We start from the raw sequence: 27,637 nt of genomic DNA, 5'->3' as shown, positions 1-27,637 counted from the left end.
CTTTCTGTGATTTATGTCATAGAGTGTTCTGCCTATGTTTTCCTCTAAGAGTTTTATAGTGTCTGGCTTTATATTTAGGTCTTTAAAACATTTTGAGGGCTTCCCTGGTGGCGCAGTGGTTGAGAGTCCGCCTGCCGATGCAGGGGACACGAGTTCGTGCCCCAGTCTGGGAGGATCCCACGTGCTGCAGAGTGGCTGGGCCCGTGAGCCATGGCCGCTGAGCCTGTGCGTCCGGAGCCTGTGGTCAGCAGCAGGAGAGGCCACAGCAGTGAGGGGCCCGCATACCGCAAAAACAAAAACAGAAACAAACAAAAAAAACATTTTGAGTTTATTTTTCTGTATGGTGTTAGGGAGTGTTCTAATTTCATTCCTTTACATGTAGCTGTCCAGTTTTCCCAGCACCACTTATTGAAGAGGCTGGCTTTTCTCCATTGTATATTCTTGCTTCCTTTATCAAAAATAAGGTGACCATATGTGTGTGGGTTTATCTCTGAACTTTAAATCCTGTTCCATTGATCTATATTTCTGTTTTTGTGCCAGTACCATACTGTCTTGATTACTGTAGCTTTGGAGTATAGTCTGAAGTCCAGAAGCTTGATTCCTCCAGCTCCATTTTTCTTTCTCAAGATTGCTTTAGCTATTCGGGTCTTTTGTGTTTCCATACAAATTGTAAAAGTCTTTGTTCTAGTTCTGTGAAAAATGCCATTGATAGTTTGACAGGGATTGCATTGAATCTGTAGATTGTTTTGGGTAATATAGTCATTTTCACAATGTTGATTCTTCTAATCCAAGAACACGGTATATCTCTCCATCCGTTTGTATCATCTTTCATTTCTTTCATCAGTGTCTTATAGTTTTCTGCATACAGGTCTTTTGTCTCCTTAGGTAGGTTTATTCCTAGGTATTTTATTCTTTTTGGAGCAATGGTAAATGGGAGTGTTTCCGTAATTTCTCTTTCAGATTTTTCATCATTAGTGTATAGAAATGCAAGAGATTTCTGTGCATTAATTGTGTGTCCTGCTACTTTACCAAATTCATTGATTAGCTCTAATAGTCTTCTGGTAGCATTTTTAGGATACGCTATGTATAGTATCATATCATCTGCAAACAGTGACAGCTTTACTTCTTCTTTTCCAATTTGTATTCCTTTTATTTCTTTTTTGTCTCTGATTGCTGTGGCTAAAACTTCCAAAACTATGTTGAATAATAGTGGTGAGCATGGACAACCTTGTCTTGTTCCTGATCTTAGAGGAAATGGTTTCAGTTCTTCACCATTGAGAACGTTGTTGGCTGTGGTTTTGTCATATATGGCCTTTATTATGTTGAGATAAGTTCCCTCTATGCCTACTTTCTGGAGGGTTTTTATCATAAATCGGTGTTGAATTTTGTCAAAAGCTTTTTTTGCTTCTATTGAGATGATCATATGGTTTTTCTCCTTCAATTTGTTAATATGGTTTACCACATTGATTGATTTACGTATATTGAAGAATCCTTGCCTTCCTGGGATAAACCTCACTTGATCATGGTGTATGATCCTTTTAATGTGCTGTTGGATTCTGTTTGCTAGTGTTTTGTTGAGGATTTTTACAGCTATGTTCATCAGTGATATTGGCCTGTAGTTTTCTTTCTGTGTGACATCTTTGTCTGGTTTTGGTATCAGGGTGATGGTGGCTTCATAGAATGAGTTGGGGAGTGCTTCTCCCTCTGATATATTTTGGAAGGGTTTAAGAAGGAAAGGTGTTAGCTCTTCTCTAAATGTTTGACAGAATTCACCTGTGAATCCATCTGGTCCTGGGCTTTTGTTTGTTGGAAAGTTTTTAATCACAGTCTCAATTTCAATGCTGGTGATTGCTCTGTTCATATTTTCTATTTCTTCCTGATTCAGTCTTGGAAGGTTGTGCTTTTCTAAGAATTTGTCCATTTCTTCCAGGTTGTCCATTTATTGGCATGTAGTTGCTTGTAGTAATCTCTCATGATCTTTTGTATTTCTGCAGTGTCAGTTGTTACTTCTCCTTTTTCATTTCTAATTCTATTGATTTGAGTCTTCTCCCTTTTTTTCTTCATGAGTCTGGCTAATGGTTTATCAATTTTGTTTATTTTCTCAAACAACCAGCTTTTAGTTTTATTGATCTTTGCTATTGTTTCCTTCATTTCTTTTTCATTTATGTTTGATCTGATCTTCATGATTTCTTTCCTTCTGTTAACTTTGGGATATTTTTGTCCTACTTTCTCTAATTGCTTTAGGTGTAAGGTTAGGTTGTTTATTTGAGACGTTTCTTATTTCTTGAGGTAGGATTGTATTGCTATAAACTTCCCTCTTAGAATTGCTTTTGCTGCATCCCATAGGTTTTGGGTCGTCATGTTTACATTGTCATTTGTTTCTAGGAATTTTTAAATTTCCTCTTTGATTTCTTCAGTGATCTCTTTGTTATTTAGTAGTGTATTGTTTAGCCTCCATGTGCTTGTATTTTTTACAGATTTTTTTCCTGTAATTGATATCTAGCCTCATAGCGTTGTGGTCAGAAAAGATACTTGATATGATTTCAATTTTCTTAAATTTACCAAGGCTTGATTTGTGACCCAAGATATGATCTATCCTGGAGAATGTTCCATGAGCACTTGAGAAGAAAGTGTATTTTGTTGTTTTTGGATGGAATGTCCTGTAAATATCAATTAAGTCCATCTGGTTTAATGTATCATTTAAAGCTTGTGTTTCCTTATTTATTTTCATTTTGGATGATCTGTCCATTGGTGAAAGTGGGGTGTTATATTTCCCTACTATGATTCGTTACTGTTGATTTCCTCTTTTATGACTGTTAGCATTTGCCTTATGTATTGAGGTGCTCCTCTTTTGGGTGCATAAATATTTACAATTGTTATATCTTCTTCTTGGATTGATCCCTTGATCATTATGTAGTGTCCTTCTTTGTCTCTTGTGATAGTCTTTATTTTGAAGTCTGTTATGTCTGATATGAGAGTTGCTATTCCAGCTTTCTTTTGATTTTCATTTGCATGGAATATCGTTTTCCATCCCTTCACTTTCAGTCTGTATGTGTCCCTAGGCCTGAAGTTGGTCTCTTGTAGACAGCATATACATGGGTCTTGTTTTTGTATCCATTCAGCCAGTCTATGTCTTTTGGTTGGAGCATTTAATCCATTTATATTTAAGGTAATTATCAATATGTATGTTCCTACTACCATTTTCTTAGTTGTTTTGGGTTTGTTATTGTAGGTCTTTTCCTTCTCTTGTGTTTCCTGCCTAGAGAAGTTCCTTTAGTATTTGTAGTAAAGCTGGTTTGGTGGTGCTGAATTCTCTTAGCTTTTGCTTGTCTGTAAAGGTTTTAATTTCTCCGTCAAATCTGAATGAGATCCTTGCTGTGTAGAGTAATCTTGCTTATAGGTTTTTCCCTTTCATCACTTTAAATATGTCCTGCCACTCTCTTCTGGCTTTCAGAGTTTCTGCTGAAAGATCAGCTGTTAACCTTATGGGGATACCCTTGTATATTATTTGTTGCTTTTCCATTGCTGCTTTTAATATTTCTCTTTTACTTAATTTTTGATAGTGTGATTAATATGTGTCTTGGAGTATTTCTCCTTGGATTTATCCTGTAAGGACTCACTGTGCTTCCTCGACTTGATCGACTATTTCCTTTCCCATATTTGGGAAGTTTTCAACTATAATCTCTTCAAATATTTTCTCAGTCCCTTCCTTTTTCTCTTCTTCTTTTGGGACCCCTATAATTCGAATATTGGTGTGTTTAATGTTGTCCCAGAGGTCTCTGAGACTGTCCTCAATTCTTTACATTCTTTTGTCTTTTTTCTGCTCTGCAGTAGTTATTTCCACTATTTTATCTTCCTGGTCACTTATCCGTTCTTCTGCCTGTTATTCTGCTATTGATTCCTTCTAGAGAATTTTTAATTTCATTTATTATGTTGTTCATCATTGTTTGCTGGTCTTTAGTTCTTCTAGGTCCTTGTTAAACATTTCTTGTATTTTCTCCATTCTATTTCCAAGATTTTGGATCATCTTTGCTATCATTATTCTGAATTCTCTTTCAGGTAGACTGCCTATTTCCTCTTCATTTGTTAGGTCTGGTGGGTTTTTACCTTGCCCCTTCATCTGCTGTGTGTTTCTCTGTCTTCTCATTTTGCTTAACTTACTGTGTTTGTGGTCTCCTTTTCACAGGCTGAAGGTTTGTAGTTCCTGTTGTTTTTGGTGTCTGTCCCCAGTGGCTAAGGTTGGTTCAGTGGGTTGTGTAGGTTTCCTGGTGGAGGGGACTGGTGCCTGTGTTCTGGTGGATGAGGCTGGATCTTGTCTTTCTGGTGGGCAGGACCACGTCCAGTGTTGTGTTTTGGGGTGTCTGTGACCTTATTATGATTTTAGGCAGCCTCTCTGCTAATGGGTGGGGTTGTGTTCCTGTCTTGCTAGTTGTTTGGCATAGGGCGTCTAGCACTGTAGCTTGCTGGTCGCTGAGTGGATCTGGATCTTAGCGTTGAGATGGAGATCTCTGGCAGAGCTTTTGCCGTTTGATATTACGTGGAGCTGGGAGGTCTCTGGTTGATGTCCTGAACTCGGCTCTCCCACCTCAGAGGCACAGGCCTGACACCCGGCCGAGCACCAAGACCCTGTCAGCCACACGGCTCAGAAGAAAAGGGAGAAAAAAAGAAAGAATGAAAGAAGAGAGCAACCAAACCAAAAAAACCAATCCACAAATGATAACAAGCGCTAAAACCTATATGGAAAAAAAGAAAACCGACAGACAGAACTCTAGGACAAATGGTAAAAGCAAAGCTGTACAGACAAAATCACACAACGAAGCATACACATACACACTCACAAAAAGAGTAAAAGGAAGAAAAAATATATATTGTTGCTCCCAAAGTCCACCTCAATTTGGGATGATTCGCTGTCTATTCAGGTATTACACAGATGTAGGTACATCAAGTTGATCGTGGAGCTTTAATCCGCTGCCCCTGAGGCTGCTGGGAGAGATTTCCCCTTCTCTTCTTTGTTCTCACAGCTCCCAGGGGCTCAGCTTTGGATTTGGCCCCGCCTCTGCGTGTAGGTCGCCAGAGGGCGTCTGTTCTTTGCTCAGACAGGACGGGGTTAAAGGACCCGCTGAGTCGGGAGCTCTGGCTCACTCAGGGCGGGGGGGAGGGAGGGGCACGGTGTGCGGGGCGAGTCTGCGGCGGCAGAGGCCGGTGTGACGTTGCACCAGCCTGAGGTGTGCTGTGCATTGTGCCGGGGAAGTTGTCCCTGGATCCCGGGACTCTGGCGGTGGCGGGCTGCACAGGCTCCCGGGAGGAGAGGTGTGGAGAGTGACCTATGCTCCCACACAGGCTTATTGGTGGCGGCAGCAGCAGCCTTAGCGTCTCATGCCCGTCTCTGGGGTCCGCGCTGTTAGCCGCGGCTCGCGCCCGTCTCTGGAGCTCCTTTAAGCGGCGCTCTGAATCCCCTCTCCTCGCGCACCAGGAAACAAAGAGGGAAGAAAAAGCCTCTTGCCTCTTCGGCAGGTCCAGACTTTTCCTGGACTCCCTCCCGGCTAGCCGTGGCGCACTAACCCCCTGCAGGCTGTGTCCACGCCGCCAACCCCAGTCCTCTCCCTGCGCTCAGACCGAAGCCCGAGCCTCAGCTCCCAGCCCCGCCCGCCCTGGCGGGTGAGCAGACAAGCCTCTCGGGCTGGTGAGTGCCAGTCGGCACCGATCCTCTTTGCGGGAATATCTCCGCTTTGCCCTCTCCACCCCTGTGGCTGCGCTCTCCTCCGCGGCTCCGAAGCTTCCCCCCTCTGCCACCCCCAGTCTCCGCCCGCGAAGGGGCTTCCTAGTGTGTGGAAACCTTTCCTCCTTCACGGCTCCCTCCCACTGGTGCAGGTCCTGTCCCTATTCTTTTGTCTCTTGTTTTTTCTTTTTTCTTTTGCCCTACTCAGGTACAAAAGAAAGACGGTTATCTTTTGGAATGATCAGTTATTTACAAATCCTCTTGCTTTTCTTCTTTTCTCCTCTGCACCAAAATGTTCAGCATCTTAATGAGATGGCCTTTGGGACCCAGAATGACACTTTTACCTCAATTAATAATATGACCGATGGACACTGGGGAGTTTCTTGCCTTTTGGGAGGTCTGAGGTCTTTTGCCAGCATTCAGTAGGCGTTCCGTAGGAGTTCCATGTGTCGTTGTATTTCTGATGTATTTGTGGGGAGGAAGGTGATCTCCACATCTCAGTCCTCTGCCGTCTTGAAGGTCTCCTCCCACAAGTATTCTTAATGTTAAATGTCAATAATGTTGAAGATATTAAAAAGCTTTATGTTCTGTCTCCACAAGTGCAAAATACAGAAGAAAACATGTGGAAGGATTTGAGATTTAGTAAAATAAACAAAGGCCAGGAGCTGGAGAAGCTTGTGGGTGGATGAAACACATCTACAGGGGTCTTGGAGGGGCAAAGCTTTCTGGGAGAGGTGGGAGCACCCTGCAAAATAAGCTAGATGGGCAGTCATTCAGGGGAGGCCTGAGAGGGGCATGAGCCTGCCCTGCTCAGCACATAGGAGTTTCGAGGCTGGAGGTGATCAGGGATGAATGGATTCAAAGGGGGCATGTGTGCAAGTGAGCACGTGTGCAAGCAGGGACAAGCTCAGAGGGCATTGTGCAGGCCAAAAAAGGGGTGGAGTCTTGTGAAGGTTGAAGGCAGGAGCGTTAGGGATAGAATCTGTAGGATTTGGAGACTGATCAGTTATCTGAGGGGCAGCTAGCGAGGCACGTGTCAACAATGGCAACAAACATTCTCGACTGAATTTCCTTTAGTTCTGGTCACACCCCCATGTGGTGTTTCCTCAGCTTCTGGTTCATAAAGCTTATATTACAACTCAGTGTGTTGGTGTTTTTTCTCTGACTGTCTTACCTTCATAAATCTTCATGACAATGTTATAATCTTCTGGAGGACCTAGGTGATATCTTTTATTGCTCAAAATTGTCTCCCTGTTCAGGACTTTAACCAAAAGAAGGAAAGTGACAGTCCTGAAGCCTGCAGGAGAAGCACCACCTAAATGATCTGGCCACCCAAGGAATGTTGAAAGGTGGGTGTCATGACACCACCGGTCAACACTTCCTGGTAAGAAGGTCATACATTCAAGTACCATCTCAGAGTCTAGCCCTCTGTGAGGATTATCCCACTTTGTGTTTCTGGGGCTCTGTTGAGTCACGTTTGCAAGAACGCCCACATTGTCATCAGACAGGACTGAATAGAGCTTTAGTAAAAGAAGCAAAGCCCATGGGCTTCCCTGGTGGCGCAGTGGTTGAGAGTCCGCCTGCTGATGCAGGGGACATGGGTTCGTGCCCCGGTCCGGGAGGATCCCACATGCCACGGAGCAGCTGGGCCTGTGAGCCATGGCCGCTGAGCCTGCGTGTCTGGAGCCTGTGCTCCGCAACGGGAGAGGCCACAACAGTGAGAGGCCCGCATACTGGAAAAAAAAAAAAAAAAAAAAGAAGCAAAGCCCATAGGCACTAGATTACGCCTAATAGCTGTGCAGCCCCCGTTGACTCAGGGTCAAGTTTGCCTTGGCAAAACAGAGTTGTGCCCTTGATCTGATCTGAACTTCGTTGACTTTCCCTTGACAAAGGAAGATGACAGCTGGGCAAGAGGGTGTAGGAGGCAGAGGGAATTCCAACAGAGAACATATTCAGGAGGTAAATGATTATTGTCACTGGAGAAGGTATTTAGTAGGTAGCCAACTTCCTCCAAAGCTGCTATGAGGAAGACTTTATACTTTAGAAAGTATCAAATCTAGATATATTATTTCAATATTAGAGAGTATCTACTTTCTCAGATTGCCCATATTTTAAAAAATAAACGCAATGGCAACAATAGCAGCTATCCATGCTGCCAGTAAGAAAAAAATTTTCCTCACATGCAATTAAAATTACAAGGTAATTGGGAGCCATTAGGTGGTTCCTCCCACAATAAATCATCTTGAACTTTCAGCCTAGGTTTACTGAGGCCTTAAGAGAACATGCAGGAAATGTCTTGGGAATTTAGTTCCTCACTTGAATAAAGAAGTCCACAACTGACCTTAGTATTAAATACATAATCATTAAGAAAACTTTCCCATATTAACCACATGCTCATCTATAATAGCACTGCAAATGGAACAGGTCATTTTAGTGATAAAGAATCATTACCTATAGTGCTATTATTAAATGATTCCTACAGAGGGTTATCTTTTGGAATGATCAGTTATTTACAAATCCTTTTGCTTTTTTTATTTTTTCCTCTGCACCAAAATGTTCAGCATCTTAATGAGATGGCCTTTGGGACCCAGAATGACACTTTTACCTCAATTAATAATATGACCGATGGACATTGGAGAGCAACCAGATAGGAGACTCTCCTCCTGTTATTAATGATTCAGTGGTTTAGAAATTACAAGTCCCTAGGTGCAGCAGCATAGCAGGGCAGTTAGTCTGATGGTGAGGAAGACCAGCCACCAGCAACACCTAGGATCAGGAACCCTCGTCCTTTTCTCACCTCATCGCCACTCACCTGGATACTGTGAGGCACATCCTTACACTGGGGCTGAAGGATCTTTCTGGAAATGTAAATCTGATTCAGTCTCTCCACAGCTTAAATACCTTAGTGGCTCCCTATTGCCCTCAGGGTAAAGTCCAAACTCCTCAGCAGGGGTTTATGAGGCCCCTCCTTCTGTAGGGGCCTCCTGTCTGCTTCCATCACTCTCGTCACTCCTTACCACATCACCCCATTGTGTTTGCAAGTCCCTGAGCTCTGCATGCACTTCCCCCCCTGTCCTTTGCCCTCTGCCTGGAACACATCCCACTCCCTCCACCCAGCCTACTCCTATCCACCCCCTTTTTTAAATTATGAAATATACAGACAGAGATTGCATGAAACACATATGGAGAATTTAAAGAAAAATTATTCAACGAGCATGCCAGAATAGCACATCCCAGAATCCTCTTCTGTGCGTCTCCACAAACACAACCCCAACTCTCCCCACTTTCCTTGCTTTTCTTTATGGCGTTACCATCAATGTATGCATCCCCTAAGCCGTAGCTTATTGCTGCCTGCTTTTTAAGTATTGTATGAGTATCTTGATTTTTCCCCCTCAACATTGTGTTTATGATTCAAGTTATTTAACGTAGCTGTAAATTTATTTATTTTCATTGCTGATACTACTCCATTGTACCACAATTCATCTGTTCTGCTGATGGACGTGGGTTGTTTCCTTTGTGGGTGGCTATCACAAATAATACTGCTGGGAACATTCTTCTACATAGAGACCAGTGCATATATGTGCACGTGCAAAGAGTTCCTCTAATTGCTGTCCCTAGGAGTGGAATGCTACCTCGCAGGGTATGTAAAACTTCAACTTTTCTACATAATACCAATGGTTTTCCCAAGGGGTGGTACCAGTTTGCACCTGCATCAGCAGTACGTGTGAGTTTGCTAATTCCTCTCTTCTTCTCAGGTCTCAGTTTTGACCACTGCACGGCAGAAAGCCTGCCCCACCCCTGAAAGTCTGGATTCGGTGCACCTCTTTTGTACTTCTTTAGTACCTATGCTCACCTCATCATGACACTAGTCATACCTTGTGACATGCACATGACAGATGTGAGAAGAAGCTGCTCAGATCCCTAGCTGCTGTCCCTCTGGACCGGCTGCTCCACTAGAGCTGAGGCCACATATCCCTCAGGTGCTCCCAGTCAAGGACTGAGCACAGTGAAGATACAAATCCAGGCTCACTTCTGTTACACACAGGACTCCTCTGATGGGTGATTGGGCTCAGATACTTCCCAGGGACCCGGCACATCCTTTCTTGGAATTGCACTGCAGTGCAAAACTCTCCCTACCCGCTCCTCCTTCCTTCCCCCAGCCTTGCACAGATGTCAGACCGGTAATGCAGTCTGAAAGCTCCCCCCACCTTCTCTGGTTCCCTCCCTTTGTCCTTCATAGGCGTTTCCTCCAAGAAATCTCTTACATGTCTAATCCTATCTTGGTATCCACTTTTAGAGAACCTAAATTAACACAATGTAATTTCCTCTTGATTTTGTGGCCTTAACAATCAACAGAAAAATTATGAAAAAAGAAACTCTTGTGCCCCCAGTGCCTAATAGAGGGACTAGCGCATGGTAGGTGCTGAGTAAATCTTGGTGAATCAATAAGTTATTTATTTCATAAGTGAGATTCCCACTTCTGTGCTTCGTATGAACACATTTCTAGTGTCATCTGAAAGGCAGAAGAAAACTGCTTGGCCAAACTTGATACCTCCTTTATTTCCACAGGCATAGCCTCAGACTGTACTTCCTAATTAAAAGGTGTGGCCAGTGTGCAACAGTGAACGAAGCAGCTAAGATTCGCTTTCTTTCCATGCGGGGAAGGCAAAGATTCCTATTAGGTCATTGGCTCAGGAATACTCTCCCTGGCTTCTCATTCCATAGTTCAGAAGCCTCTGACCACAACGCTTCCTACCAGACTTGTGAGAATCTTAGAAAAGTGAAGAGACCTGTCATAAGTAGCTTCTCAGATGGTCTCCTATGGTCCCCACCTACTGGCATTATACTTCCTATAGTTCCCTGTCCTTGAGTGTGAGCCAGATTTAAAGACTAGCTTCTAAAGTACTGAATACAGCAGAAGTGATAGACGATAACCTCGGAGATTAGATTATAAAAAGACTGGGGTTTCCATTATAGTCTCAGAGATGGATTGGAAAAGACACTGGGTTTAGAGCCAGAAGACCTAAGTGTAGTCTTTATCTGTGTGACACTGGCCAAGACATTTCAGGGAACAATAATACCTATACCTATACCTATACCTATACCTATACAATAATCCTCTGACTGTTTTATTCAGGAAGTTATATAAGAGAAAACTTTTATTGAGTGTTGTTCTACAGACTTTTATTTGTATCAACACAAACCGATCACAGCAATCTGATGAGTGGATACTGTCATCATCCCCATTTTATAGATGAGTCAACTGAGGCACAGAGATATTAAAGAATTTGCCCAAAGTGATACAGCCAGTAAGTGCTAGAGCCAGGATTTGCACACAGTAATCTAGCTCCAGAGTCCACATCATGAACACAGCTCTATATCTGTGGGTGAAAGCACTTTATCTAAGACGTTATAGGAATATAAATCATGTAGTGACATATTGGTGTAAAGACAGACACAGCAATCATTAGAGCAGAATAGAGTCCATAAACAGATCCACACACATATGGTCAACTGATTTTCAACAAAGTTGCAAAGGCAATCCAGCAGAGAGAGGATAGTCTTTTCAACAGATGATTCTGGAACAACTTAATGTCTTTACACACACACAGAAATGAACCTTGATCAATACCTCATACCATATGCAAAAATTAACTCAAAGTTTATTATAAACCTATTTAGGTAAAACATAAAGTTATAAAACTTCCAGAAGAAGAAAATCTTTGTGACCCTGAGTTAAAGATTTCTTAGTTGCAACACCAAAAGCACAATTCATAAAAGAAAATACTGATAAATTGGACTTCATCAAAATTTAAAACTTCTACTCTTGAAAAGATATAGTTAAGAAACAAGCCAGAGACCATGAGAAAATATTTACAAATCACGTGTATGATAAAGAATTTGTGTCCAAATATATAGAGAAATTGAAACTCAAAACTCAGCAGTAAGACAACTCAATTTTTAAAATGGACAACAGGGCTTCCCTGGCGGCACAGTGGTTGAGAGTCCGCCTGCCAATGTGGGGGACACCGGTTTGTGCCCCAGTCCGGGAAGATCCCACGTGCCACGGAGCGGCTGGGCCCGTGAGCAATGGCCGCTGAGCCTGCGCGTCCGGAGCCTGTGCTCCGCAACGGGAGAGGCCACAACAGTGAGAGGCCCGCATACCGCAAAAAAAAATAATAATAATAAAATAAAATAAAGATATACAACAGATCTGAACAAACACTTCATCAAAGAAGATGACAAATGAGCACGTGAAAAGATGTTCATCATTACTCATTAGGAAAATGCAAATTGAAACCACAGTGAGCTACCACTACATTGTAATGGCCACAATTTAAAAAACAAGAGCAAATATTGCTGAGGAGATGGAGCAACTGCGACTCTCCTACACTGCTGGTGGGAATAAAAACGGTGCAATCATTTTGCCAATTTCTTAAAATATTATACAGAGACCTACCGTATGGCTCAGCCATTCTACTCCTAGGTATTTACCTAAGATAAATGAAATCACGTATCCACACAAAGACTTGTACAAGTGTTCATAGCAGCTTAATTTGTAAAAGCCAAAAACTGGAAACAACTCAAATGACTATCAACAGATAAACACATTGTGATATGCTCATGCAATGGAATACTACTCAGCAATAAAAAGGAGTGAACTCTTCAACAACATGGGTGAATCTTAAAATAATTATGCTGAGTGAAAGAAGCCAGACAAAGAGAGTACATACCGAATGGTTCCATTTATATAAAATTCTAGAATTTCAAACTAGAGTGACAGAAAACAAATCAGCAGTTTCTTGAGGTGGAAGTGAATGAAAGAGATTACAAAGGGACATAAGGCAACTTTTGGGAGGTGGTAGATATATTTATTATCTTGATTAGGGCAATAGTTTCGTGGATGTAAACATATGTCAAAACTTACCAAATATATGCAGTTTTCATACCAATTATAACTCAAAATGCTATAAAAAAATAAATCATTCACATCATTATTATAGTCTGAGCAAAGTTATTTTAAGTCATTGTCTGACTTACTTCTCCCCTCATCTTCCCCTGTTTCCCCTTCCCCAAATTCCTGGATAAGGAGTCAAGACCATTTCCACCTCTGGTATTCATATCAATTAAGGAAAAAAAAAAAGTCCGTGTGGAAAGAATTTTGTTAAGTTCTACAGGAGATGCAAAGTTGGATAAGAAATAGTTCATGTCTTCAAGAAGTTATAATCCAGGTAGAGAGAGAAGATATAAGTGTGTTTATAATTAAATTATCTAATAAAGTATAAGTATCAATTCTAAAAAAATAGAAAACATTGAAAAAGAGAGTGATTAACTGCCTAATGAAGAGTACAGGCAAAAATTTCCAAAGAGTTACTTTGGGCTGGGATGGTTCAAGAATGTTTCATGTAGGATGTGGGATTTGAGCTGGAATGGATAACATTTAGGAGGAGTAAAGAGAATAACCACAAGATGCTTTGATGGGGTCAGAGGATGGTGACATTGAGTGAATAAGTTGGATGGGAAGAAAGGTTTCTGTAGAAGAATCACAGGACTTACCCCTACAAAAGTGGGACCAGAGTTGGAGGGTCTTGAGCATCAGGCAGAGTCTAAGCCCCCAGCCTTTATTTCGTCCTAACATGAAAAGGAACTTGCGAGGTAGTGAACCTTTCATGGTTGGAATCATTCGGCAGAGAGTGTATGAGCATATGTGAGGAATATAGAAAGGAGATAACTTCCCTGAATGGACAAGTTCCTCCCAATCCCAAGACACGGGTCACAGATTCATGGGTTTTGAAAGAATCATTAGAAGTAGCACTGGATAGTTGTCTGATACTATCTTGGTTCCTCCTGGAGGTAGTACCTGACTTCCTCGTCAGAGTCAACAGGGACCTTATTTTCCCCTCGTCCACCCCGTGTTCAGCCAGGGAATGGAAGATGATCTAGGTGCAACCATAAGTCTCTCTCTCCCATGATCCTGACACCTGAGTGAATGGCTCAGAGACGTGAGGACCAGTTAGAAGTCATCCATCATGCTGATTAGAACCTGTCTGCTCCATGGCTGTGGCTATGCTTCCTGCTAACCAGCCTTCCGGATAATCTTGATTCCTGGCCAGTATTCTGATATATGATTAATTCTGTGATTTCCCCCCGAAATATCATTCCAACAAATTTTGTTTTTGCCTAAGACATTAGAGTCTGCTTTGTTGCTTAAAGCCAAGAACCAGAACTGTCATGGAACTCTGGATCTTAGGGGTTCAATTCCCTGCATACCCTATTGGTCTTACTTCAGCCCCCTGGGGTCATATGGAGGAAGTCTATCCTCTCTTCCACATGAGTTCTTCCTAAATCTGATGACAGCTCTCCAACCTATCCTAACCTCTTCCCTCCATAGGCTAAATGCCCCATGTTCCTTTGGGCACTCCTCATTTCACATGAGTTGGATTGCTTCACCAGCCTGGACACTGTTTCCAAAGGTGATAGACTGTGACTCAATAAATATTTGTTGAATGAGTGAATTGCACAAATTTAAAGTTTTACTTTTGGCTATACTACCTTCTGTAGAAAACAATCATTCATTTCTGGTTTTTTTCCATGCAAAGACTGTGTTATAGTTAAGGTGCTGGCTCAGCTACTGAAACAGAAGTCAAAATAACAGGGACTTAAATAAGATGGCTTATTTCTCTCACATGGAAAAGTCTAAATGTAAGTAGGGCTGGAGACCCAGGCTCTTTCTAGACTTTTGCTTTCCATTTACAGCACATGACTTCTATCTTGTGGTCTAGCCTGGTCATTCCTGCTGCCAGTCTATGTTCACGTTCCAGAAGGAAGGGGAAAAGTAGACTTGGGATGTTCCTTTAAGGGAATGTTCTGGACGTTGCCGCCATCATGTCCACTCCTTTTTTATGGGTCAGAACTTAGTCTTATGGCCTTCCTTTGCCTTCAAGGGGGGCTGGGAAATGTAGCTTTTTCTGGGAGAGAATGGTAAACTAATAGTTTCAACCATGGACCATATAATACAATTTGGAGATCTTCCAATAGACTAAGTATAATGAGATGCTACAAGAGTCACAGGTGGTTAATTGTCTGTAACTTTCTTATACTCAGTGTTGGGTACTTTGCAAGTGATTATCAGGCCAGAGTTACTCTGAGTTGAGTTTTGGGTAAATTGGATTTTGTGGACTTACCAGGGGACATAGCTTGGACCAGTACTTAAAATCCAGAAGTCAGAACTACACTGGAAATTTCCTCTAATTGAGACAACTAAGCAGCTATTTCTTTTTAAAATAAAACCCATGAGTTTGCTTCATACGAAGAGTTTAATATCTTTTCAGGCATATTAGATAGTATTCTTTTGGCTACAAATAATAGAAACTGACTCTGTTTTGCTCAGACGGGAGAGATGAATTATTATTAGTGTACCAGATGTCTCCCAAGCCTCAAGGCAATGTGCAGCTGACTGGGCTTCTGGAACAGACTAGAACCCGATGCTCTCCATCTTTTGTTTCTGTTTATCTGCCATCAGCTTAATTCTTCTCTCTCTAAAAGGACCATTTTTCTCTGCTCACCAGTCTCCAAAAGTAGAGGATAGCTGTTCCCAGTTCCGTGGTCTACATATGATCCTTCTAGCCACCTAGATATAGTCTGAGGCTCTCTTTCAACTGGCACTCTTATTAGCCTTGCTTGGGTTAGTGGTTACCTTGGGCCAATAGTCAAGTCTAAATGGTGGGTCAAATCATATTACAACAGCAAGATACCTCTGAACCCTGTAGATATGGAGGTTTATGGGTGCAGAGAAACAGTATGCAGCAAAGAGGACAGGCATTCCAATAGGCATCTTCTCCACCCATGTGTGTTTGGAGGGTTGTCATAAGCAGAACAAAATTTAGAAATATAGCTGTGTGATCTATGACACTGAGACAGGCTAGAAACATGATGTAATGGGGTTAGGGGAAAAACTGAGTCTTCCTCAATACTTTTTTGGTTGTAAGTAACATAACCCATCCAAAGGCTCATAAACATGGCACTTGAGAGTTTTCATATCTGAAGAAGGCTTTTATGTGCAGAGGATCACCTATAGCTACTTGTTTTATTTAATATTCAAGTTGTTAAAGTTGTAATATTTTTTTACATCCTTGGTACTTACTTATCTTATATTCCTAGTACTTATTTATCTTGTAACTGGAAGTTGGTACCTTTTGGCTATCTTCATCCAGTTCAACTCCCCCCAACACTCACCCCTGGTAACCACAAGTCTGATCTTTTTGTCTACGCATCTGTTTGTTTTTGAGGTATAATTGACCTACAAAACTATGTTATTTCCTGTTATACAACACAGTGATTTGATATTTCTACCTATTTCAAAATAATCACCATAAGTCTAGTTATGATCTGTCACCATACAAAGATATTACATGATTATTGACTTTATTCTCCACACTGTACATTTTATACCTGTGACTTATTTATTTCAAAACTGGAAGTTTGTACCTCTCACCTATTTCTTTCCTCCCTCACCCCCTCCCCTCTGGCAACCACCTGTTTGTTCTCCATAACTCTGTTTCTGTTTTGTTATGTCTGTTCATTTGCTTTGTTTTTGTAGATTCCACATATAAGTGAAATCATGCCGCATTTATCTTTCTCTGCCTGATTTATTTCACTTAGCATAATACCCTCTAGTTCCATCCATGTTGTCACAAATGCAAGCTTTCATTCTTTTTATGGCTGAGTAATATTTCACTATATATATAGTGAAATATATATATATATATATATATATATATATATATATATATATATACCTACACCATATCTTCTTTATCTATTCATCTATTGGTGGGCGCTTGCTTGCTTCCATATCTTGGCTATAAACAATGCTATAATGAACATAGGGGTGCATATATCTTTTTTAATTTTTAATAGATCTTTATTAGAATATAATTGTTTCACAATACTGTGTTAGTTTCTGTTGAACAACAAAGAGAATCAGCCATATGCATACACATGTCCCCATAACCCCTCCCTCTTGAGCCTCCCTCCCATCCTCCTATCTCACCCCTCTAGGTCATCGTAAAGCACCAAGCCGATCTCCCTGTGCTATGCTGCTTCTTCCCATCAGCCAACTATTTTACATTCCGTAGTGTATATATGTTGATGCTACTCTCATTTCACCCCAGCTTCGCACTCCCACCCCATATCCTCAAGTCTATTTTGTATGTCTACCTCTTTATTCCTGCCCTGCAACTGGGTTCATCAGTACCATTATTTTTTTTAAAGATTCCATATATATGCGTTAGCATACAGTATTTGTTTTTCTCTTTCTGACTTACTTCACTCTGTATGACAGACTCTAGGTCCATCCACCTCACTACAAATAACTCAATTTCGTTTCTTTATATGGCTGAGTAATATTCCATTGTATAAATGCGCCACATCTTCTTTATCCATACATCTGTTGATGGACATGTAGGTTGGTTCCATGTCCTGGCTATTGTAAATAGTGCTGCAATGAACATTGTGGTGTACGTCTCTTTTTGAACTATGGTTTCCTCAGGGTATATGCCCAGTTGTGGGATTGCTGGGTCATATGGTAGTTCTATTTTTAGTTTTTTAAGGAACATCCATACTGTTCTCCATAGTGGCTGTATCAATTTACATTCCCACCAACAGTGCAGGAGGGTTCCCTTTTCACCACACCCTTTCCAGCATTTATTGTTTCTAGATTTTTGATAATGGTCACTCTGACTGGCATGAGGTGATACCTCACTGTAGTTTTGATTTGCATTTCTCTAATAATTAGTGATGTTGAGCATCTTTTCATATGCCTCTTGGCCATCTGTATGTCTTCCTTGGTGAAATGTCTATTTAGGTCTTCCACCCATTTTTTAACTGAATTGTTGGTTTTTTTGCTATTGAGCTCCATGAGTCATTTGTATATTTTGGAGATTAATCCTTTGTCTGTTGTTTCATTTGAAAATATTTTCTCCCATTCTGAGGGTTGTCTTTTTGTCTTGTTTATGGTTTCCTATGCTGTGCAAAGCTTTTAAGCTTATTGAGTCCCATTTATTTATTTTTTTATTTTCATTACTCTAGGAGGTGGGTCAAAAAAGATCTTGCTGTGGTTTATGTCAAAGAGTGTTTTTCCTATGTTTTCCTCTAAGAGTTTTATGGTGTCTGGTCTTATATTTAAGTCTTTAATCTATTTGGAGTTTATTTTTGTTCATGGTGTTAGGGAGTGTTCTGGTTTCATTCTTTTACATGTGGCTGTCCAGTTTTCCCAGCACCACTTATTGAAGAGGCTTTCTTTTCTCCATTGTATGTTCTTGCCTCCTTTGTCATAAATTAGGTGCCCAATATGTGCGTGGGTTTATCTCTGGGAGTTCTATCTTGTACCATTGATCTATATTTCTGTTTTTGTGCCAGTACCATACTGTCTTGATTATTGTAGCTTTGTAGTATAGTCTGAAGTCAGGGAGCCTGATTCCTCCAGATCCCTTTTTCTTCCTCAAGATTGCTTTGGCTATTCGGGGTCTTTTGTGTTTCCATATGAATTGTAAAGTTTTTTGTTCTAATTCTGTGAAGAATGCCATTGGTAGTTTGATAGGGATAACATTGAGTCTGTAGATTGCTTTAGGTAGTATAGTGATTTTCACAATATTGATTCTTCTAATCCGAGAATGTGGTATATTTCTCCATCTGTTGATGTCATCTTTGATTACTTTCATCAGTGTTTTATAGTTTTCTGAGTACAAGTCTTTTGCCTCCTTAGGCACATTTATTCCTAGGTATTTTACTCTGTTTGTTGCAATGGTAAATGGGAGTGTTTCCTTAATTTCTCTTTCTGATTTTTTGTTGTTGGTGTATAGGAATGCCAGAGATTTCTGTGCATTGATTTTGTATCCTGCAACCTTACCAAATTCACTGATTACTTCTAGTAGTTTTCTAGTGGCATTTTTATGATTTTCTATGTATAGTATCATGTCATCGGCAAACAGTGACAGTTTTACTTCTTCTTTTCCAATTTGTATTTTTTAATTTCTTTTTCTTCTCTGATTGCTGTGGCTAGGACTTCCAAAACTATGTTGAATAATAGTGGTGAGAGTGGACATCCTTGTCTTGTTCCTGATCTTAGTGGAAATGCTTTCAGTTTTTCACCATTGAGTATGATGCTTGCTGTGAGTTTGTCATATATGGCCTTTATTATGTTGAGGTAGGTTCCCTCTATGCCATTTTCTGGAGAGTTTTTATCATAAATGGGTGTTGAATTTTGTCAAAAGCTTTTTCTCTGTCTATTGAGATGATCATATGATTTTATTCTTCAATTTGTTAATGTAGTGTATCATGTTGATTGATTTGTGGGCATTGAACCATCCTTGCATCCCTGAGATAAATTCCACTTGATCATTGTGCATGATCCTTTTAATGTATTGTTGAATTCAGTTTGCTAATATTTCATTGAGAATTTTTGCATCTATTTTCATCACTAATATTGGCTTGTAATTTTTTTTTTTTGGTGATGTTCTTGTCTGATTTTGGTATCAGGGTGATGGTGGCCTTGTAGAATGAGTCTGAAAGTGTTCCTTCTTCTGCAATTTTTTGGAATAGTTTCAGAAGAATTGGTGTTAACGCTTCTCTAAATGTTTGGTGGAATGCAGGGCTGTCAAAATGCATTTGAACTTAAGAGATCATATTATAGTCATATAATAATCATATATATGATTACTTAAAGTTTTATGTATATAAACCTTATGGTAACCACAAACCAAAACTCTATAATAGATACACACACACAAAAGAGGAATCCAAACATAACACTAAAGATAATCATAAATCACAGGGAAGAGTGCAAAAGAAGAAGAAAGAAACAAAAAAGACCTACAAAAACAGCCCTAAAACATTTAACAAAATGGCAATAGGTACATGCCTATCAATAATTAATTTAAATGTCAAATGCTCCAATTAAAAGACATAGAGTGGCTGAATGGATAGAAAAATAAAATCCATATATGTGCTCCCTACTAGAAACTCACTTCAGATCTAAAGATAGACACAGGCTGAAGGTGAGAAGATGGAAAAGGTGTTCTATACAAGTGGAAGTTAAAAGAAAGCTGGAGTAGCAATACTTGTATCAAACAAAATACACTTTAGGGACCTCCCTGGCAGTCCAGTGGTTAAGACTCTGAACTTCCACTGCAGGGGATGCAGGTTCAATCCCTGGTCAGGGAACTGAAGTCCTGCATGCCTCACAGTGCAGCCAAAAAAAAGTACATTTTAAAACAAAGACTAACAAGAGACAAAGAAAGACATTACATAATCATCAAGGGAGCAATCCAAGAAAAAGATATAACAGTTGTAAATATATATGCACCCAACATAGGAGCACTTAAAATCATAAAGCAAATATTAAAAGACATAAAGCAAGGAAATGACAGTAACATAATAATAGTACAGGACTTTAACACACTACTTACATCAATGGACAGATCATCCAGGCAGAAAAATCAATAAGGAAACACTGGCTTTAAACAACACATTAGGTCAAATAGACTTAATAGAGATATACAGAACATTCCATCCAAGGGCAGCAGAATACACATTCTTTTCACATGCTCGTGGAATATTCTCTAGGACAGATCACATGCTAGGCCACAAAACAAGTCTCAGTAATTTTTAAGAAAATTGAAATCATATCAAGCATCTTTTCCAAGCACAACACTGTGAGACTAGAAACAAACTATAAGAAAAAAATGCAAAACAAAAACAGCTGGAGGCTAAACAATATGCTACTAAACAAGCAATGGTTCACTGAAGAAATCAAAGAAAAAAAATTGAAAATACCTGGAGAGAAATGAAAATAAAAACACAATGATCCAAAATCTAGGGGACGCAGCAAAAGCAGTTCTAAGAGGGAAGTTTGTAGCAATACCAGCCTACCTCAGAGAACAATACAAATCCCAAATAAATAACTTAACCTTACACCTAAAGGAACTAGAAAAAAAAAAGAACAAACAAAAAACAAAGTTAGTAGAAGGAAAGAAATCATAAAGATCAGAGCAGAAATAAATAAAATAGAGACTAAAAAACAATAGAAAAGATCAATGAAACTAAGAGCCAGTTCTTCGAAAAGATAAACAAAATTGATAAACCTTTAGCCAGACTCTTCAAGAAAAAAAGAGAGAGCCCAAATCAATAAAATGAAAAAAAAAAGTTACAACTGACACAAAGGATCAAGAGATTACTACAAACAATTATATGTCAATAAAAATGGACCTCCTAGAAGAAATGGACAAATTCCTAGAAATGTACAATCTCCCAGGACTGAACCAGGAAGAAATAGAAAATATGAACAGACTAATTACCAGTAAATGAAATCAAATCAGTGATTTTTAAAACTCCAAACAACAAAAGTTCAGGGCCAGATGACTTCACCGGTAATATTTTTTTAAAGATTATTTCTTTAGAGCTATTTTAGATTCACAGGAAAATTGAACAGAAGGTACAGAGATTTCTCCTGCACTCCTTGCCCCCACACATACACAGCCTCCACCACAGCCAACATCCCCCAGCAGAGTAGTACATTTGTTACAATTGATGAATCTACAATGACACATCATCACCCAAAGTCCATAGTGTACATTAGAGTTCACTCCTGGTATTGTATGTTCTATGGGTTTGGACAAACGTATAATGACATGTTTTCACTGTTGTAGTATCATACAGATTATTTTCACTTCTCTAAAAACCCTCTATGGTCCGCCTATTCATCCTGTCCTCCTCCCTAACCCCTGGCAATCATTGATATTTTTACTGTCCCCATAATTTTACCTTTTCCAGAATGTCATGCAATTGAAATAATATAGTATGTAGCCTCTTTAAATACAATGCTAAAGGCACAATCTATGAAAGAAAGAACAACTCAACGGTAAAATAGGCCCAAAACCTTAACAGACACGCCACCAAAGAAGATATACACATGGCAAATAAGCATATGAAAACATGCTGCACATCATAGTCATCAGGAAAATGCAAATTAAAACAATAGTAAGATATCAAAACACACATACTAGAATGGTCAAAATCCAGAACACTGACAACACCAAATGTTGGTGAGGATACAGAGCAACAGGAACTATCATTACTGGTGGGAATGCAAAATGGTACAGCCAATATGGAAGACAGTCTGGTGATTTCTTACAAAACTAAACATACTCTTAACATACGATCCAGTAGTCATACTCCTTGGTATTTACCCAAAGGAGTTAAAAACTTATGTCCACACAGAAACCTGCACATGGATGTTTATAGCAGCTTTATTCATAATTGCCAAAACTTGGAGCAACCAAGGTATCCTTCAGCAGGTGAACGAATGAAGAAACTATGAAATGTGAAATAAAATAGAGTCGCTTATGTCAAAGGGTTTTAAAATGGAGCAGAGAGAACATTAAGAAGAGCAAACATATACATCCTCCCCAGGTGGAGCCATGAACTTTCGAACTGGGCCGACACTAAATATTTAAAGCACTTTGCAAGAGCCCCTGCAACTTGTCACAGTAATGAACTTTTTCTTCTCTCTAGCGATAGACTTAGCAGTCAATCTTGCTTAGCCAGGACTAGTTTCTGCCTGCAACTCTAATTAAAATTCTTTGTAATGCAAACCTTTCTTCTTTGCCCTTAAAAGCCCCTGACTTTTATTCCATAGTGGGACACTGTTTGGGTTGCTACCTGAATTTGTGTGTCCCGAATTGCAATTCTTCAATCCCAAATAAAGGCCTTTTGCTTGATTATTGCCTCCTAAGTTTACTTAGTTGACAAAACTATGGTACATCCAAACAATTTGATATTATTCAGCAATAAAAAATAAATGGGCTAAAAAAATAAAATAAAATAAAAATAAATGGGCTATCAAGCCATGAAAAGACACAGAGGAAACTTAAATGTATGTTACTAAGTATAAGAAGTCAATCTGGAAAGTTTTAACATTTTAAAACCTAGGGTTTTTGTAACCCTTTATGTTTAACTCACAATCTTATTCTTAATTATGTGCAGTAGTTTTTATATAAAAATAATATTAATTGCTTTCATTCTCTCTGATTAATGTTGAATTGACTCTTAAGTTTAACATAGTAAGTCTTCCTAAATAATTAACCCTATTTATAAACTTATTATTTAGCTTCTTGAAACATTTTAAGTGCATTTAAAATTAAAATATATCTGTTTCTCTAAAACACTTCACACACCTGCCATGGCAAACTTATAAAACTGACAAGTGAAATCTTTCTAAGCCTTTAATCAATTACTGAAATTTAATAAATCTAGTGAGTGAAGTTTCTTAAGACTCAAGGTGGATGACTGCCAAATATTTTCTAGTGTTAATTCTCCCATTTTTTCCCTTTAGCTAAAACCCCTGAGTTTTAGCTGGACACATGTCCACCCAACAGTAGGCTATGTTTTACGGCTAGTTGTGGCCATGTGACTAAGCTGGGCCAATAGGATATAAGCAGATATGATGTGGGCTTCTTTAAGACACTTGCCCTGGACTCTCTTCTGTCCTACTTCCCTTGGATGTGGTGGTGTGCCAACATCATCCAGGCTGATGAAGATAACACCTTAGGCCATGGCAGAGCCAAAGGAGAGAAGGAGCCAATTCCCTAGAAGACCTCACATAGCAAAGCTGCTTGGCCCACAGCTCTGGACCACTCACCACTTGACTGTTACAGGAGCATGAAGTAAACTCCTATCATCTTTGAGCCATTGTAATTTTGGGTTAGATTGTACCCCGATAATACAATTTCCAAAGACTGTCCCTAAGCTTAATTAACTATATACTCTTAAACGTTTCAAATTAAAATCACAAGTCTAATATGCCAGGTTTTCTAATATGTTAGATTTTCTTCAATGTTTCAAGGTTCTTTAAATAACACACAGATTATGATGATTAAAAGCTTATTTCTAACCTTACTGCAAAAGGAATGCTATACAGTTGACCCCTGAACAATACAGGGGTTAGGGGCACTGATCCCTCTTGTAGTTGAAAAATCATGTATAACTTGACTCCCCCAAGACTTAACTACTAATAGCCTACTATTGACTAGAAGACTTACTGATAACAGAAAAAATAGTTGATACACATATTTTATATGTTATATGTACTATATACCATATTATTACAATAAGTAACCTAAAGAAAAGAAAATTTTATTAAGAAAATCATAAGGAAAAGAAAATACATTTACAGTACTGCATTGCATTTACGATACCATAAATTTACATCGTCTGTTTACAAAATGAATTGTTTGTCATCAGTAGCGTCTTCAATGATACAAAACACTGTAGATGTTATATGTATTACTAAAACTAGACATCAAAAATGAAAAGATAATGTGAAACAAAAATTCATATTTATTTACAGGTATAACGATTCATGCATTGATAACAAAGACGCAACAATATAATTGACTTATTATAGCCTAGTGTAATCGATATGAGATTGCCTCATGGTAGCCTATCTTATACACTAATGCACGAATTGTTATAAAATATCTATGGCATACAGTATTATAACAATGTTCATAATACAGTATTAGAAACATTGTTACAGCGACTTCCCTGGTAGTCCAGTGGTTAAGTCTCTGAGATCCCAATGCAGGGGGCCCAGGTTCAATCCCTGGTCAGGGAACTAGATCCCACGTGCATGCTGCAACTAAGAAGTCTTCATGCTATAACTAAAAAGATCCCACATGCCGCAACGGAGATGCCACAACTAAGACCTGCTGCAGCCAAAATAAATAAATATTTAAAAAAAAAAGAAAATAGAAACATTGTTACATTTAAAAAAACACTTTCCTGTGATGATAGGCTGATATGCACTTTCTCCAATTACAAGGGAGAGAGGCATACTATATGGTAATGTAATTCTTTGGAAGCAAAGTTGTAAGGCAGTAAGAAAACTAATGTATTATTAACTTTACATTCACTATGACTCACCTTATGCTGATGTAAGGATACACTACCCACTTCAATGCAAGTCTTGCCCACGATGTTCTACATGACGAATACTTCCATGATGATGGCACAAAAACATCTCACACAGTTCTTGATGCACAGTTATCAGATTTTTACACAAAGCCACTCACACATACACAGAAGATATGTTTATGAACTGTATGGCGTGGTGATTATTTACTATTCATTAAGTGGAACTGGGTCGTCATAAAGGTCTTCATCCTCATCATCTTCATGTTGAATAGGCAGAGGAGGAAGGGGAGGGTTGGTCCTGCTGTCTCCGGATGGCAGAGGTGGAAGAGGGGGAGGAGGGGGAAGGGGAGGCAGGAAGAGCAGGCACACTTTGTTTAACTTTACAAAAATATATCATAACTTTTGTCTGACTTCTTTGCTTTTTCATTTCTCTATAAGTATTTCTACATGGTACCAATCCTTCTTCCACTGTTTGCTTTAGTTTCAGTGTCCATATCATAAAAGGGTCCATGTTGTTAAAGAAGTCAAAAGCAGTCTTGAGAGCTTCCCTGGTGGTGCAGTGGTTGAGAGTCCGCCTGCTGATGCAGGGGACACGGGTTCATGCCCCAGTCCGAGAAGATCCCACATGCCACGAAGCGGCTGGGCCCGTGAGCCATGGCCGCTGGGCCTGCGCGTCTGGAGCCTGTGCTCTGCAACGCGAGGGCTACAACAGTAAGAGGCCCGCGTACCGCAAAAAGAAAAAAAAAAAAAGCAGTCTTGAATAATCGGAACTCCTTTTTTTTTTTTTAATTTATTTATTTTTGCTGTGTTGGATCTTCGTTGCTGTGCAAGGGCTTTCTCTAGTTGTGGCAAGCGGGGGCCACTCTTCATCGCGGTGCGCGGGCCTCTCACTTTCGCGGCCTCTGTTGTTGCAGAGCACAGGCTCCAGACACGCAGGCTCAGTAGCTGTGGCTCACGGGCCCAGTTGCCCCATGGCATGTGGGATCTTCCCAGACCAGGGCTCGGACCCGTGTCCTCTGCATTAGCAGGCAGATTCTCAACCACTGCGCTACCAGGGAAGCCCGGAACTCTTCCTCCAGATTGTCTGATGTCAATTTGTTTTCTGGCACTGTCTTTTCTACATCTTCTTCTTCATCATCTGGCACTGGTTTGGAAGCGCTCATCTCGATCAAGTCATCTTCTGTTAATTACTCTGGTGTGGTGTCTATTAGCTCTTGAACTTCTCCAAGGCCCATATCTTGAAACCCTTCACCCTCACTTTTTTTTTTTCCATGTCCACAATCTCTTTCATGATTTCCTTGATTGGCTCCATTGTAAATCTTGTGAAGTCATGCTCAACATCTGGACACAGTGTTCTCCAGCAGGAATTCATTGTTTCAGGCTTGATGGCTGTCACAGCTTTTCTACAAAAACAATGGCATCTTCAATGATGTAATCCTTCCAGACATCCTTCATGATGTTCTCTCTATTGGGGTTCTCTCTCATAACATTGACAATCTTTTCCATAGAGTACCAGGTATAATGATCCTTAAAGGTTCTTATGATCTAGAGGCTGAATTAGAAATATTGTGTTTGGGGGTAGGTAGACCACTTCAGTGCCTTCGGTGTTGAACTCATGGGGTTCTGGGTGGCCGGGAGCATTGTCCAACAACAAAAGAATTTAAAAAGGCAGTCCCTTACTGGCAAGGTACTTCCTGACTTTAGGGATAATGCATCGATGAACCAATCCAGAAAAAGGGTTGTTGTTGTTCAAGCCTTCTTGTACAACCAGCAGTCCTGATCATAAACCCAGCTGCATTTGCACAGAACAGTAGAGCTAGCCTGTCACTTCCTGCCTTAGATCTTGGTGCTCACTTCTCTTCCTTACTAACGTATGTCCTTTGTGGCTTTTTTTCCCCCAGAATGGGGCCTTTTCACCTGCATTTAAAACCTGTTTGGGCAAGTGTCTTTCTCCTCAATGATTTTCTTAATGGCAACTGGGAACTCATCTGCCTCTTGGTCAGCAGAAGCTGCTTCTCCTGCTATCTTGAACTTTTTTGAGCCAAATCTCTTTCTAAAAGTATCAAACCATCCTTTGCTGGCATTAAATTCTCCTGTTTTAGATCTTTCACTTTCCTTTTGCTTTAAGTTGTCATATAATGACTGTGCTTTTCCTCAAATCACATTAGAGTCTGTAGGCATGCCATTCTTATAGCAATCCTGCCCCCACACAATAGCTGCATTTTCAATACGAGATAAAAAGGTACTTCACAGAAGCTCAAGGTTTTCACACCCATTGGAGTAGCTGCAGCAATGCCTACATGAATTTCTTTTTCTTTTTTTACAGTGGTCCTTACATTGGATTCATTTATCTTGAAATGGTGGGCAACTGCCTCCTCTGTGGCACATGTCAAGCAATTCAACTTTTTCTTGTTAATGTCATGGCTTTTTTCTGCTTCTTGGGAGCACTTCCAGCATCACTAGTGGCACTTCGTATGGGTCCCAGGGTGTTATTCAAGGTTTATGGTATTGCACTAAACACAATGAAAAGTAAGCAAGAACCGTGAGAGGTCACTTTTTACTTTGAAACACAATTTACTGGAGAGAGGAACTGCTCACTTGGAAATGATGAGCATCACACTGCGTTTTTAAGTGGATATCACAACACTTGAAACACTGCCAAACAACGGAAGGTGGCTACAAATTGTTACAGTAGCGCAGTATGTATTACAGTTAACTTTATGCTGTTATGATTTAATACATCTTTAATGCATCTTTACATTTGTTTACATTTCTCTCAGCAGTAAATGGCACGATGTATGGTCTGTAAGTGTTTGTGTGCATATTTTGATAAATTTGACTTTTTATAATAGACTTGTGTTTATTTTATGGTAATAAATGATAAAATGGACTAGCATCTATGTATATTTTGTGCATTCATGACTTACCTTTTTCTTTCTTTCTTTC

This window comes from Stenella coeruleoalba (assembly GCF_951394435.1).
Source record: "Stenella coeruleoalba genome assembly, chromosome: 5".
In the NCBI taxonomy this organism is placed as follows: Eukaryota; Metazoa; Chordata; class Mammalia; order Artiodactyla; family Delphinidae; genus Stenella; species Stenella coeruleoalba.
Note: the sequence above shows the minus strand (reverse complement) of the source record.